Raw genomic sequence first — 14,694 nt, 5'->3', positions numbered from 1 at the left:
GACCTCACGCTCGGCCGGTCAAATGTGGGTTAGTGACACCACGGCCCCTGCCCTCCTCCGTGCCAGGCCCTGCCCAGGCAACGTGCGTACTTGAGCGTCTTCAGTCCCCACATCGGCCTCTGGGGAAACCGAGACACAGAGACCCCGGCAGCCGGGGCAATGTCCGCCTGACTCTAAAGTTGACTGACCCCCTGGCTGCCCCGCGCCCATGTTCCCCGGGGCCACCCCCACCCAGCAGCACACAACCTCTCTGCCGGGAGGGCTGCCCACGCCGGCGGCTGCTGCAAACACACTGGTGGTTTCCACGGCCCTTTGGACACGGCCAGGGGGCCTGCTATCCTCTGTGGCCACACGTCCTGGGCACCACCCTGCCCCCTCCCACCCCACATCCAGGCCATGCCCTCAGTCAGCATTCTGCCCCGGCCGGTGCCATGGAGGCACTGAAGGCCAGGCCCCGGAGGAGGCCAGCTCCCTTCCCAGTGCCACCAGCCTGCCTGTCCTGAGCTGGGCCAGAGACAGACCCCCTTCCTGTCCCGTGAAGAGGCCAGTGCTCTGCTCACGGCACACAGAGCGCCGAGGCAGAGGAGTCACAGGCACACAGCCCGTCTGTAGGGGCTGGGACTGGACTCCTGAGGGAGTGTTCCCAGCAGAGGGACCGAGGGACACAAGGGACAGGGAGCGTGCGTTCAGCGCCTGGATCCAGCAGGTGTTCGCGAGCGCTCACAGGGAAGGCCCCCCACACCTCTGGCCTGCGCAGACCCGGAGGAAGGGCTCCGAGCCTGCGGCCTGAACCCCGGGCTCTGCCACTTCTCGGCTGTGCGCCCCCAGGCGAGTCCCTTCACCTCTCTGAGCCCGGTCTGCCTCTCTGTTCTTTATGTGTGTTTTATTTTTTATTTTTTTTTAATGCACCTTATTGTTGAAAGTACGACAGATGTCCCCCTGCCTCACTGTTGCTAAGTTACAGTCAAAGCGGCCCCCCGGGCACCTGTGACTTCGACTGTGCAGCTGGAGCCTGCTCTTCGTGGGCACCCGGCACGCACGCGTTCCCTCCCTCCCCCAGGCCTGCCGGGCGAGGGCACTGGAGGGGCTCAGCCCACAGCGAGCTCAGGGAGGCCGGGGCAGGTGCCCGCGGGGCTGTGCTGCCCGGCACCGCCCCCTCCTGGGCTCGGCGGGCCCTGCTGGCCCGCTGCACCGGGTACGAGGATGTTCTCAGAAGCACTGTTTGTGGGAGGAAAACGCTGGAGACGCCCCGAACGGGCAGATGGGAAAACACAGCTGGACCGTCTACCGCCGGACCGTCTACCGCCCGAGTGAGCACAGCCACGCGGCCGAGGGGGAAGCCTGTCCCCATCACACGGTCTGACCGCCTGAGGCTAGAGCGAGCTGGAGAACTGTGGGCTTCCGGGGAACGCGGCAGCTGTGCCAGGGCACGGGGCAGTGGGTCGGGGCGGTGGTCCTGGGGGGACGGGTGCGGGAGGGCACACGGCCCGTGTTCGGGCCTCACATTGGGTGCTGGGTTCGAGGAGGCTGACCCTGGGTGCTGGGGTTGTCCGATTCCAGTAAAGATGTCTCCACACTGACCCCTGGCCTCCGCCTGCGGAGTCCCAGACACCTGCCCCTTTGCCCCGGGCCTCAGTTTCCTCATCTGTAAACTGGGGTGCCAGATCACGAAGCACCGTCCTGTAACAGCGAACTGACCGCCCCGGGTGGACCTTGGCGTGGTCCAGGCGCAGAGCCCACTGCCGCCCCTGACCTGCCTGGGCAGGGGACCCGGCGCCCGCCGCTCCTTCTCCCTCGGTACGTGGGTGCCCAGCCGCTCCGTTCTCCAGGCCACGGGAGGTTGAGAGAGATGGCAGCGTGCTGGGCACGGTGATGTCAGGGGATTCGGGGGTGCCAGGACGGGTCTCTGCCTGAGGCGGGCGGACACCGAGCACACGCTGCTAACGGAACGCACCTGCCGCTATCAGGGGGTGACAGCAAGCCCGCTGGGGATAAGTTGTCTCGGCCGTGCCCTTGACACCTGAGCTCCCCCAACACTCCGTGGACGATGACATTCTGCCACTTGCTGAGGTGTCGCTACCGCTCTCAGCAGGACCAGTGTGGAACCAGGCACGGAACAGAGCAGGACAGGTAACCCCGCTGGGCGTGCTGCGCCCTGGGTGTGTTGCATCTAAGGTGTGCCGTACCCAGAGCGTGTGGTACCGGGCGTGCTGTGCCCTGGGTGTGTTACACCTAAGGTGTGCCGTACCCAGAGCGTGTGGTACCCGGATGTGCTGCACCCTGGGGTGAGGTACCTGGGTCAGGGTGCAGCACGGGGTGGGGAAGAGCCACAGCTTATCAGCTCCGGGCCTTGGGAGACTGAAGCACCTCTCAGACCCTCCGTTTCCTCTTCTATCTCACGGGGACGGTGTTCAGGGCGGGATGAGATGCATGGAGACTGTCGTGGGAGGTTCTGGGCCGGGGCTGCCTGAAGCGTGGGCCTGCACTCCAGCTGGGAGCTGGTCAGAACCGTGGGTTCTCAGGCCCCTTGGCCTGTGGATTCGAACCGGGCACCTTCCCGGCTGCCCAGAGGATTCCGATTCCCCCTCAATTTGAGAGCCACTGTGCTGGAGCAGGGGTCGGGGGGCTTTCTCTGGAAAGGGCCAGGCAGCAGGTACCAGACGGGGCCACCAGGTCTCGTGCAACAACTCAGTTCTGCGGTTATAGGGAGAACGTAGCTGGAGACAACGCTGATTCGTGGCTGAGGTTGTTCCCATAAAACTTTATTAACACAACCAGGCAGCCCCAGTTTTCGAACCCCTGTGTTAGAGCCTTGGCTCCCAAAGTAGAGTCGACAGCCGAGCATCCCAGGCACCTGCTGGGGTCTGGACGGAAATCAGGCTCCTGGGCCGCCCACTGCAGGTCAGAGGCTGGGCGCCCGGGCGCCGGCCGGTCCGAGAAGCCCTGGAGTGGGCGGCACCGAGGCAGCAGGTCCTCCAGGCAGCTGACAGGCCCTGCAGGCTCCCTCTGGTCTGCTGGGGGCCTGGGTGCAGGAGCGGGGGAGGGTCTGCCAATCGAGGGATACCGAACCAGGGCACCAAGGGGCCAGCTGCTGCCACAAGCACAGACGGCACCTGGGACTACGGGAAGCTGCCCTCAGACCGATCAACTCCAACCCTAAGCAAACAGGGCTGCAGAGACCACAGGGATGGTCTCCCACCCGGCCTGGCACCTCCAACACCCCCGGCTGGCCTGGGGGGCCCGTCCATGCGCCACACCTGGACACGGCGCCACTTCTGGGGTTAACAAGCCTCCCACCCACACTCTCTGTAACTGGCACCAAAGCTGCCGAGTGGGAGGTGAGCCAGCGACTGGCGAGAGCCGGGCAGGGACAGGACGCACGTCTGAACCGTGTCCCTCTGGGTCGCCACACGGCCGCACTGACCGGGCCTGGCCTCCCGACACTCCACACCCACGAGGGCTCTGGCGGCAGGGGCCGGACGGCCAGGGGAGCAGGACAAGCAGGACACTTCCAAAGGTGGCAGGAAGTGGCGCCGGGCCATCTCCTGAGCATTTGCAAACCCTTGCTCACCCCTCTCAGGGTCCAGACCTGGACAACGGCCTCATCCGCTCACCTCCACTTCTGAGGCCCAGGCACCCCAATTTGTTGCACCCCAAATTGAACTCAGTCATCCTCAGCCCAAGGTCCCCCACTTGGCTTTGCTGCCCCCCTCCGCTGGCCCCTCCCATGGCCAATCTCAAGGAAGAGTGAGTGAGCGGTGAGCTACTGGGTGGGTGTGGAGGCGGGGCCGGGAGAGGGAGACCCCTGTCCTGCATGCCCCCCAGAAACACTGGGCGGAGGGCTGCACCGGGGCTGGACAGAGGACCGGGCAGGCTGGCCCGGGGGAGGGGACGCAGTTGCCCTACGACCCTGGACATGTGACAGCCTCTCTGGGCCTCTCCCTGTAACGTGGGGTGCTAACGTCAGCTCACGTGGGCAGCGTGAGGAGTAAGTGAGACCGTACTGGACGGTGCTGGCGGTCAGGAGGCGGTCAGCACACAGGCTTCCCCCTCCTTCCTTCCTGGTGGCAGCTCAGGGCGCCCTCCACGCCGGCACACCCAGCGTCATCCACGCCTCTCCAGGTGGGCTCTTAGCCATGTGCACTGCAGGGGTGTCCACTGGGGGACGGACCCGCTCTGGACCGGAGCCCACAGGCTGCAGAGGCGGGACCCGCCCGGGTGTCGTAACTGGCCTCCCGCACAGCAGAAGCAGGAGAGACCCCTGAGCACCTCCTGTGTGTCCAGCCCGAGGTGGGCCCGCGGCCAACGGTGTCTCCTTCCACTTTCAAAAACCAGCAGGACCACTGCCCCCAGTCTGCAGATGAGAGCACCCAGACTCAGAGAGGTTGTGCTACCTGCCCAAGGTCACAAGCGGCTGAGCTCCGGGACTTGGGCTGAAGTCGGTCTCCTTCCCAAGTCCAGGTTCTTTTCAGGTCTCAGGCTCTTGGCCTTGGGCATTTGGCGGGGAAGGGGTGGTGGGCAGAGAGCTGCCACTCCCAAAACCAAACCGTGGGACTCCCCCAAAGCCTGCACCCCAAAAAGAAGACCATGTTTGCAGTGGGCTGGTCCCACTGCTCACCTGTCCTGCCCCGTCAGGCGTGCTCCCAGCACCCGGAGACCCTTCCAGACTGGGAGAAGCTGGGGGTGGACCTGCCCCGCCCCTCCCCCTGAGCTGGTCTGGCCTCACGTTGAACAAGCTTATTTTAAAACAATCAGCATTTGGCTCAAGTCATGAATAAATAAACGTAGGAGTTGTGTCAGGAGTGGGCTGGACCACGCCTGGGAAAAGAGGGGTCACTACTGTGGGAGGCCCCTAACTATCTCAGACATATGCCTGGCCCCACGGACAGGTGTGGTGGGGGACGTCCAGTCTTGGGGTGCAGAGCCGGTCTCAGTCCCGCCTTGGTGACTACCAGACGTGTGACCGTGAGCAGGTAGGTCACTTCATTCAAAGCCTTTGTTTCCTTTCTGCCCCCCCTCCCTGTCTGTCTGTCTGTCTTCCGCCCATCGCTCAGGCAGGAGGCTTTACTGAGCACATACTACCTGCCAGCCCCAACTCTAGACCCTGAGGGCACAAACCTAACTAGACAAACACTCTTGTCCTTGGCATGGAGATGCTGCGGTCTGGAGGGAAGGACAGACCCCCTCGCCTCCCACCCTGTCTGCCCGGGAAGGACCACCCTCGGGGGAAGGACCACCCTCGGGGGAAGGACCACCCTCGGGGTACCTGTCTTGGCTACGCCCACGTGCCAGGCCCCTGCAGACTGATGGCTTCCCCAGGCTGGAGCCAGAGCTGATGCCCCTCTGAGGCCCCTGGCTGCCAGCCCAGCACTGGGCACGAGGAGGAGGGGGCAGGGGGTGGAGGGCTGAGTGGGTCCAGGCGGGGGGCGGGGGGCAGCGAGGAGGTGAGGCCCCAGCCACGGCCTCGGACAGTCCGCAAATACACTCCAGCTCGTCCCTCTTCCCAACTGCGAGGGACAGAAAATAGCTTTCACACGATAGTTTCTTTTTATTTTTTTTTCATTTCACTGCTTCTAAATCGATCCAGAACAGATTGTCCAATTGTTTGAATTTCGAGAGAAAAGTCTCCTAATCTTTCCCTAGTCCTGCTCAGAATCCTGCCGGGCCCTGGCTCTCCACCGTGACCCCGCGCTGCTGCCGGGCCCTGGCTGGACGGTCAGGTGTCCCTGCTGCCTCGCCGGCCCAGGGGCCTGCAGGGGTCAGCCGGGCTCCCGGTGGGGGCGTCTGCTCTCCCCGCGCTGCTCGTGCCCACACCACTGGCACTGGTCTGGAAGGCCGGGCTGCGCGCCCCATGAAGGACGGCACTCCCTGGGCACTGTGGGGGTGGCCACGTGGGAGCCCGAAGGCCCAGTGCAGTAGGGGCTGCAGCCTGCCCCCCTCTCCCATCAGCTAAGTGCTGTGGTGCTGGGTGAGCCACACGACCTCCACAGCAGGAGGGACGGTCATCCTCCCTGGGCCCACAGCCGCAGGGCAAACATGTCATTTCGGACGCCGACAGGATTGACCGCGCGGGGCTGCCCAGGGCAGCTGGGCCCAGGGACATCGGCTCCTGCTGTGAGGGGTTGGTTAGTGATGTCTGCCCCAGACAGCAGTGGCCGGGGTGGCACTTAGGCCACGTATCGCCTCAACTTCCCTGAGTCCCCAGGGGTCAGTCCAGTGCCAACCCCCACTGCGTCACCTGCTCAGCTTTCCAGATGCCAGGGGACAGCCATGCCACGGACCGGAGGTCCCAGGCTGCCCGTGCAGTGCTCCCTCCGCCTCAGTGTCCCCTGCCTTGTTACTTTCTGCCTCCTTGGGTGCCGCCTCCTCCGGGAAGGCCTCCTTGATGCTCCGCCCCTTCACCCCAGGCAGAATTGCTCCCCGTTCTGTTATGACCCACACCTGTGAAGTCCCTTACGCAGGACCCACACCCAGGGCAGAAAAGGCAGCTGTGCCCAGTCTTCCTGCAGACCACGAGCTCGCCAAGGCAGCCCTGGGCACCTCAGGAGTATCGCATGGCCGCACCCCACAAATGGCTCGCCCACTCCCGTCTGACACCTGGCCCCCTCTGAGGAGCAGCAGCAGAACCCAGACTCTGGGTGTTAAAGACCCTGCCACCCTTGACCTCTGGGCCCAGACAAGCTGGGACCACCCCAGTGCAGCTGCTCACTGGCGCCTCCCAGGCCCACCCCTTCACAAAGGCCTGCTACCCCCATCTCTCCCCAGGACAAGGGAGACCCTGTGGAGGGCCCCTCCCAGAACACTGCCTCAGTAAGCCTCGCGCAGATGCGACATAGGGGGGCCTGCTGTGAACCCCATTTTACAGAGGACAAACTGAGGCAGAGAGTGCCGAGGTGGCTGGGTGCGGCCACACGGTAGTGGGGTGTGAGCACGGGGGTATCCCAGCTCCCCCAGAGGGAAGAGCTGACGCCTGGCTTTGCCAATTAGCAGCTGTGTGCTGTGGGGAAGTCATGTCCCTTCTCTGAGCCTCGGGCAGGACGTAAGCCAGGTGTTTGCCTGCACCCAGAACGGGGCTTCAGCAAGGAGAGGAGGGGGTCTCCCCAGCAGGCAGGGCTCCCAGGGGGCTGGGACATACTGCCCCCATCCCCGGGCTGTCCTCTGGCTCTCAGCAGGCGAATCCACTGGTGGATGGTGCCCTCCTTCCCGCCCCTTGCCTCGGGCCCCAGGCGGGCATCGGACAGTCTGGACCACACCACACCTGCTCCAAGCTCCTTTGCAACCGATCACTCACCATATGGAGCCCAAACACCCTCTTGGACTGTCAGTGCACAGTCTCCCCCTTGTCCTCAGGGGAGATGGTCCAAGACCCCCAGCAGATGCCTGAGACTGCAGATGGACCGAACCCTGCACATACTCTGTTTTCCCAGTACACACATCCCCAGGATGACGTGTCATTTCTAAATTAGGCTCAGTAAGAGATTAACAACCACTAAGAACAAGATAGAATAATCATAACAATAAATTACAGGTGACTCGAACCCAAGCACGATGATACCGCTGCTGTGGATCTGATAACGAGACAGCCACCGAGTGACGGGCGGGAGCATCCACGGCGTGGCCGTGTCAGACAAAGGGATGAGTCACGTCCCGCGTGACACGAGGTTCCATCGCGCACCTCAGAAGGCGCACGATTTAAAACGTATCCACTGTTTCTCTCTGGAACGTTTCGTTTACTATTTCGGACTGTGGTCGCCCGTGGGAACAGAAGCCACAGAAAGTGAAACTGCAGGGAAGGGGGGCCTGCTGCACCTCGCAGAGCACACACGGCACTCAGACGTGTTATCTTTGCCCGTCACGACGGCCCCGAGAAGGCAGCCTCCCCCGGCACCATGGAGGGGCCTGTGGTTCAGGCACCGAAGAGGACGCCACAGGCTGAACTCAGCTCTGTCCAGCTCCAGAGCCAGACTATCGAAGACACCGGGTGGCCTGGGCCCCTGACTGGCCACCCCCCCAATCCCTGAAATAGGGACAACAAATGTCCCTGCAGAGAGGAGACCATATCTGGCTGTAAGATGCATCCCACCTCATTGCTCATGGCCCTCAAAAGGCAACCTGTGGCCCAGTCCTCTGCCCTCTTCCTGAGCTGCCCTGATCTTAGACTTTCGATGTTTCTTCATGGATATCATTCATTCATTCACCCACTCATCTGCCTATCCACCTACTGACCCATCTATCCATCTATCCATCTACCCATCCATCCACCCATCCATCCATCATCCATCCATCCACCCACCCGCCCACCCATCCATCCATCTGTCCATCCCTTCGTTTACAGACATGTCCTAAGACACCGGGGCTGGGGGCCGGCTACAGAGCTGCCTCCACCCTGCGAGGACACTGCTTCTGCGTCTCCTGGGTGTCTGTTACTCAACGTAGCGGTGGAGATCATTGTAACAATCCCATTTACTGAGCACTTACTAGGTGCCAGTCTCTGCACCAAGCACTTTCCTGAACAACTCACTTACCTCTCGAAAGAATATGCTATGAGGTGGATGCTATCGCCATTTTTAAAGAAAGAAACCGCGGCTCAGAGAGGTTATGTAACTTGCCCAAGGTAACACAGCTATTAGTGGTGGCGACTGGGGTAATAAACAATGGTCATCACTGTCATGGATCCAGGAGACTGGAATGCTGCGCTCCTTACCTCTAATCCTCACAACCACCCTTGTAAGTCATCTTAGTATCAGCATTATCGAAGCTGAAATAAGCAGCCCAACGGTGGCCGCAGGTAGGAGGCGGAGCTGGGGTGTGAAGCCAGGCAGCTGAGGCTGACTCGTCTCACCAGCTCTGTGGTTGCCATGGCACTGGGCAGGCACCACTGTGGTCTAATGGCTCACTTGATTCATTTCCTCATTCAATCAACAACCGCTGTCGTGGAATCCCCGCGCTGGGGGTTCCGGGGTGAGCAGGTCCAGTTCCCGCCTGGCTGCTGCCCGGAGGGGCAGGAGTGATTCCAACAGAGTCCGCGCGAAGTTCCTGTCAACGGTGACCCGCGAGAACCCAGACTGCCGACGCGTTCCTGAGCGCACGCTGTGCGGGAACTAAGCACCTTCGGCAAACAGCGGATCTGCTTCACACATAACCCCTTTTGCAGATGAGGCAACTGAGGCTCAGAGGTTACATAAGCTGCCCAGGGTCTCGGGGTGTGGAAGCAGCAGCGGGGAGACTTGTCCAGGGGGGAGCCCTGAGCACAGCCGGGACCCCGGGCTGCTCTCCGGGATCCGTGCCAGGAGCCTGCCTCCAGCTTGGCCCGTCGCCCTGACGATGGGCCTCAGCTCAGAGGCCCAGCTCATTCCCCAGCGGCCTCCAGGTCCCAGGGATCAGATTCCCGACAGTTACACCCAGATCCAGCCGCACTCTTGACCTGCTCCCTGAAAAATCTAAGCTACAAAGACCTTCAGAAGCAAGCCCAGGGGGGTGTGCTGGACTCCCGCTGGGCTGAAGGCTGCAGACCTCGGGCTGGGCCCCTGGGACTCAGGGATGATGCGAGGGTTCCTGCAGATGGGTAGACAGAGGTCCCACCCCCCACTTTCTGGGTGCAGAGAACAAGGCTCAGAGCTGGCCCCCGAGAAGGAGCAGGGCGCAGGCGAGGGAGAAAGGGAACACTGTCGACGTGGGTAGCAGTGTCTGTGGTCCCTTGATTTTTTTAGAATTTCCATATAACGACTTTCCATACTTGCCCCCACCCCCAGCCTCTGATCCAGAACCTCGGGTTTCAGAGCCCTGCCTGGCCTACCCTGGCCACCTCGCTTTCCTCTCCGGGCTCTGTTGTCCTTAGGGAGCCTTGGAGAGCACCCTCGGGGCGCCTGAGGGTGCTGGGAGACGCGGATACGAAAGGCTTTGTAACAAAGAAACCTGCAAACGTTCAAATCTGAAGATGCCCCTGGGAGGCCACGCCTGTCTGAAACGCACTTCAAGACTTTCCTCAGGCTGCTCCTGTTCTTGCCATGGTCTCTGCCCTCATCTGCCTGGCACACTCCTATCTACCCTTCAAGACCCAAGCCAAAAGTCCCCTCCTCCAGGAAGCCTTCCGTGACCACTTGGGCAGGGTGGGGCCTCACGGACATCCGGTTTTCTTCCGTTCTCCTGCCCATAACAAACATACTATAACAAGCAAACCCCACCAGGCGAGGTCCTGTTTTAATCCCCTGGTGTCCCCTGGGCCCAGCACTGTGTCCCGCACAGGGGAGGTGCTTGGGGAATGTGGATGGAAGCGAGATGCATTCTCTGTGGCTCTGGAGATCCGGCTGCATGCAGGCGACTCCCCGACACAGGGAACGAGCCCCCAGTGAAAGCAGATCACGGCGGTTTCTGTAACCCGCTCAGGGAGCCGGGGAGGAAATGCTCACACTGGAGTATGGAAGGAATTTGCCTTTATTTTTCATTTGTGCCAATATCGAAGAAAGCGGCACTTTATTTTGAGCCCATTATTCGACTAGGAGCTGCGGCTCTGGCGCAGGAGACAAACTTTCCCAGCCCGATCTCCCAACGCCAATGCCAGAGCCAAGCAGCCAGGGCGCCCCCCGCCCTCCGGGCACCTGGCGGGCGTGCCAGGCAGGAACAACCCGGTCCTGTCGCTGCGTCTGAAAGACCACGGTTTGTCTCATTTTCTAGGGAAGTGTGAACCGAAAAGAAAAAAAAAATCCCCTCCCAGGGCTCTCTTAGAGCTTCCAGAACTTAATTCAGTGTTAAATGGGTGTAATTTGGGAAACTCGTGCATTATTTCTTAATTTCTGGAGGGCGAGTTAGCGAGCGGCTGCGGCGGGCTGTGCGTGCGGCCAGCGGGGCGGGGCGGTGTGCGCCCGGCCAGGGGGGGGGGGGCGTCGGGAGCGCGCACCGGGAACGCGCCGCAGCGAGCGCTCCATTCACGTCTGACGTGGGGAAGGATGGGACGGGAGGCATTTGCATTTCATCGGGCTTCTGCTTTTCCACTTGGATGGCCGGGGAGGGGGGGATTCTGAAGCCTTATTTCTGAAGGGAGGCCTTGGGGGTTTTGGTGCAAATTGCATTGTCCAAGGAGTGTCTGCACCCCTCCCCCGACCCTGGGCAGCGGCCCGAGGCCTCTGGACGTTGCCCACCGGGTCTGCACCCTGACGGTGAACATCCTTGGTCTTCCGGGACCCCCTGTTCACTGTGACCTTGACGCGGCACCAGCCGGCTCTGGGCCTCAGTGTCCCCGTCTGTATATGGGTGAGCAGACAAGGCCAGGCGGCAGCCGTCTGGGCTTCCCTCCACCACAGCCCAGTACCCGGGCCTCCGACCCCCTCGGGTCCCTGTCTTTGTCCCCCAACTCTGAGAGTGGGCGCTCCCATGCCGAAAACCCTACCAACGCCTTCCCCACCAAACTCTCAGTCCCTGCGCTGCTGAACAGAAAAGCCCGGCCCGGAGGGCAGTGTTTGCCGATGAGTGGGGAAGACAGGATGCTCAGAGAAGGGCCCCCCAAGTTCCCAACCTGGTAACAGCCAAGGAGAAGAGGAAGGACAAGCTGACACCTGGGGGGGTACACTACTGAGGCGGGGTGCCAGGTCGGTCATCAAACAGAGCCCAAGCCCTGGTCATGTCTAGGCCAGTGCTCCCCGGGGGTAGGTCTGAGGGGCCCGGGGGTGTCCTCTATCTCCCCAAGGGGGTCACACAGGGAGAAGGGATCAGGTGTGCATGTGCCGGGAGGAGGGGGGGGGGAGGTAGGGAGGAGGAGATGGGACTGTCTCTTGCCAGGCCTGTGGGCCAAGAGCCACCCCACAGAGGCACCGTGAAGTCCCCAGCAGGGCATGGCTCCGGGCGGGCAGGGCACCCGCTCACCCTGCTCACTTTCACTGGTGCCAGGGTCCGGACCCCACCTCACAAAAGAGTGTCTAGGAAGTAAGGCCCCCCTGCTCTTAGGGGGTGACTGTTGTTCCAGGAATTTCCAGCTGGGCTGGGAAGAGCCTCTCTGGGGGAGCAGGGGATGGGGTTCTTGGTTCATTCCAAAGCCAGCACGAACCTTCTGTGTGAATCAGCTGGGGAGAAGCTGAAGCACCAGAGGCTGAGCCAACAGAGGTGGAGCACCCCCGAGAAGAGAGGTGATCCCTTTCGTCTGAGTGTCAGACGGGCCAGCGGGGTCTGTCCAGAGCTGATAAACAGAACAATGACTAGGAGTGAGACTCAAGAGGTCCTGACGTGCAGTGGCTCTCGGCCCTGTGTCTAAAGAACCACCTTGATCACCACCGGGCACTGGCTGGGCTCTAGACAGTGTGGCGCAGTGGTTAGGAGGGTTGCTACCTGAGTTATTTTCCATCCCCTGAGCCTTTTCTCAGCTGTCTGACAACCAGCAGTCGCCAGCTCCCAGGGCTGCTGGGAGGGTTCGCGAGACAACGGGCTCAGGGCTGTGTTCAGCACACACCGGGCACATGGGGGAGGGGGTGCCAGGCTCTTACCGTTAAGTGCAACCCTATTGCCCAACCTTGTGTCATGCAGACAATGAAGCAGCCGGGTCTGGTGTGCACTGGCTACCTCCCAGCCCCGAAGCAAGGACCTGGCCCTGCGGCTGTCCCCTCCCTCAGCAGGGCGGGAAAGGAGGGGAGCTGGCCCGAGTTTGACTGCTGGTCTTAGAGTTGGAAACCAGATTGTCCTGTCCAAACTACCCCTCCCTCTACCCACCCCACGCACAGGCCGTCCAAGCATCCAAGCTCCAAACCTGACCATCCTCCCCGGTCCCTGCCCACCCCAGCTACCGGAAGGCTCACTAGCCCGGTGGTGGAGGTGTTCAGCTCCCTTGCCCTGGCCCTGCTCCAGCTGCACCATCTCCCCCTGCTCTCTGGCCCAGCAGCCCACCCCTGCCACAGCCCACCTCCCAGAGCCCGTGGTCCACAGTCCCTCCTTCCGGCGGGCGGATCTGCCCCTTTGCCCACGGAGGGCCTCTGCCCAGAGCTCCTTCTGCCTTTCCCACCCTGGCTAACCCATGCCTGCTCGGACCAGGCTCCCCGCCAGCCCCTCCTCACGCCTCTGGGCCAGAGGCTCCCCACCTGCACCCCCACCACCTTGGCTTCCCCAAGGCAGAGCTCCAACCCCACTGACTTGTTGGGGGCCATTTTTTCACGAGCTGCCAAGGGCAGAACTAATGCCTTCAGCTGCAGACTTGGGGGCTCGCCGAGCTGGCTGAAGGGACAAGAAGGAAGGAGTGGATGGATGGACAGATGGTGGGAGACCGAGGGAGTGGCTCTCGGCCGTCTCCTGATGTCCCTGGGGCAGGCCTCTATCCCTTTCTCTCTCACAAAGGTCTGAGCGGCATGAGCCCTGCCCCCACCCCTCCTGTCCAGTCCAGCTGCCCATTGCTCCAGGCTGGGTGGTCGGAGAGTGGGGGTGGGACAGACATTCACACACAAACACACCACACACATTCTCACACACACACAGCTCCAAGCCAAACTGCTTCTCCTCCCCTTCCCAGGCAGGCAGTCCAGTACTTCCCAGATGCGACACAGCCAGGGATTCAGTGTGCTGGTGACATTCAAGGAAAGGCAGAAACCCCACCTAGGCTCTCGCCTGAGCTGTGAGGGGCAGTGGCGATCGGATGCGTCGAACTTTCTGGCCACCCCTTGTTCCACACTCCACCCCCCGCCAGGGCAGGCACAGCAAACGGCCTTTCTGGAGAGACGGAGCAGTCACACACCCAGGGGACAGTGGGGGGTACCCCCAAATTCTGGGCACCCCTGGCCATCGTGCGGACTGGCCTGGGCTGGCACCAGGACTCGAGGGTCATTCTGATTCTGGGTTTGAATAGCATTCCCCACCAAACCCCACAGCGTACCCACAGGTGAAAAGTCCCAGGGTTCCTGCAGGCTGCCTGCTTCCTGGCCACTCAGACCATCCGACAAGTGAGGGAGCGAGGGCTGGCGAAGGAACTCCCCTAGCCTGGGTCTGAACGGAGCCCAACTTGCTGGCTGCGCAGTATTTCAGTCACTGTCGGAGTGAGAGGCACAGGATGCCAGTGACCAAGGACGCCTTAGACACGCTGGGGTCCAGGCGCTCATTCTGAACTCTAGGAGTCCCAGAGAAGGGCAGGCAGCTGCCTGGGGCCGCACAGCCGGCCGCACACAGACCACAGCAACCTCCTGAGGTGGGAACCGCTCCCCTGCAAATTTACAGATGGGAAACCGAGGCTCAGAGAGGTCAAGCTGCCGCTCAAGGTCGCACAGCGGGGGAGAAGGGCTGGAGGACCCCGCTGCGATTCCTGGTGCAGGGCACTGGCTGCCCTTGGCATCCTGTCTGGGCTTCCTGGGCAGGAGCCATCACTAAGGCAAGGGATCAGAGAGGCTGCGAACGCAGGGCACACACGGAGGCTCACAGATACACTCCCAACGGCAGATTACATAACTCCCCTTCCCCGCCCCGGCGCCCCAGGGTGCCGCCGGGCCACCCACACAGAGAACCTGACCTTCGACCCGCTGCGGACCGGGTGGGCCCAACAACTGGCACCGGCGCTTTCCAAAGACATGACAGTTGTAGGCGCCAGGACGAGCTGGCTTTTTTCCCTCCTTTCTTGTTCCCTCTGGCTAGTAACAAATACTAATACTAATAATGATAATAATAATTAGAATAAATAAAACCTGAAGACGCTTGGGGTCTCGTTGCCATGGCAACCGCTGGAGCTAATGA

General features: G+C 61.9%; 1 protein-coding gene across 1 annotated transcript in view; it reads right to left on the bottom strand.

The window, feature by feature from the left end:
- Positions 1-14,694, bottom strand: part of SHISAL1 (shisa like 1) — a 59,478-nt gene that overhangs the window by 44,045 nt on the left and 739 nt on the right. The gene's annotated exons all lie outside the window — the stretch shown is intronic.

This window comes from Molossus molossus, unplaced genomic scaffold (genome assembly GCF_014108415.1).
Source record: "Molossus molossus isolate mMolMol1 unplaced genomic scaffold, mMolMol1.p scaffold_m16_p_10, whole genome shotgun sequence".
NCBI classification, from domain to species: domain Eukaryota; kingdom Metazoa; phylum Chordata; class Mammalia; order Chiroptera; family Molossidae; genus Molossus; species Molossus molossus.
This window is presented reverse-complemented; position numbering and strand designations above follow the sequence as displayed.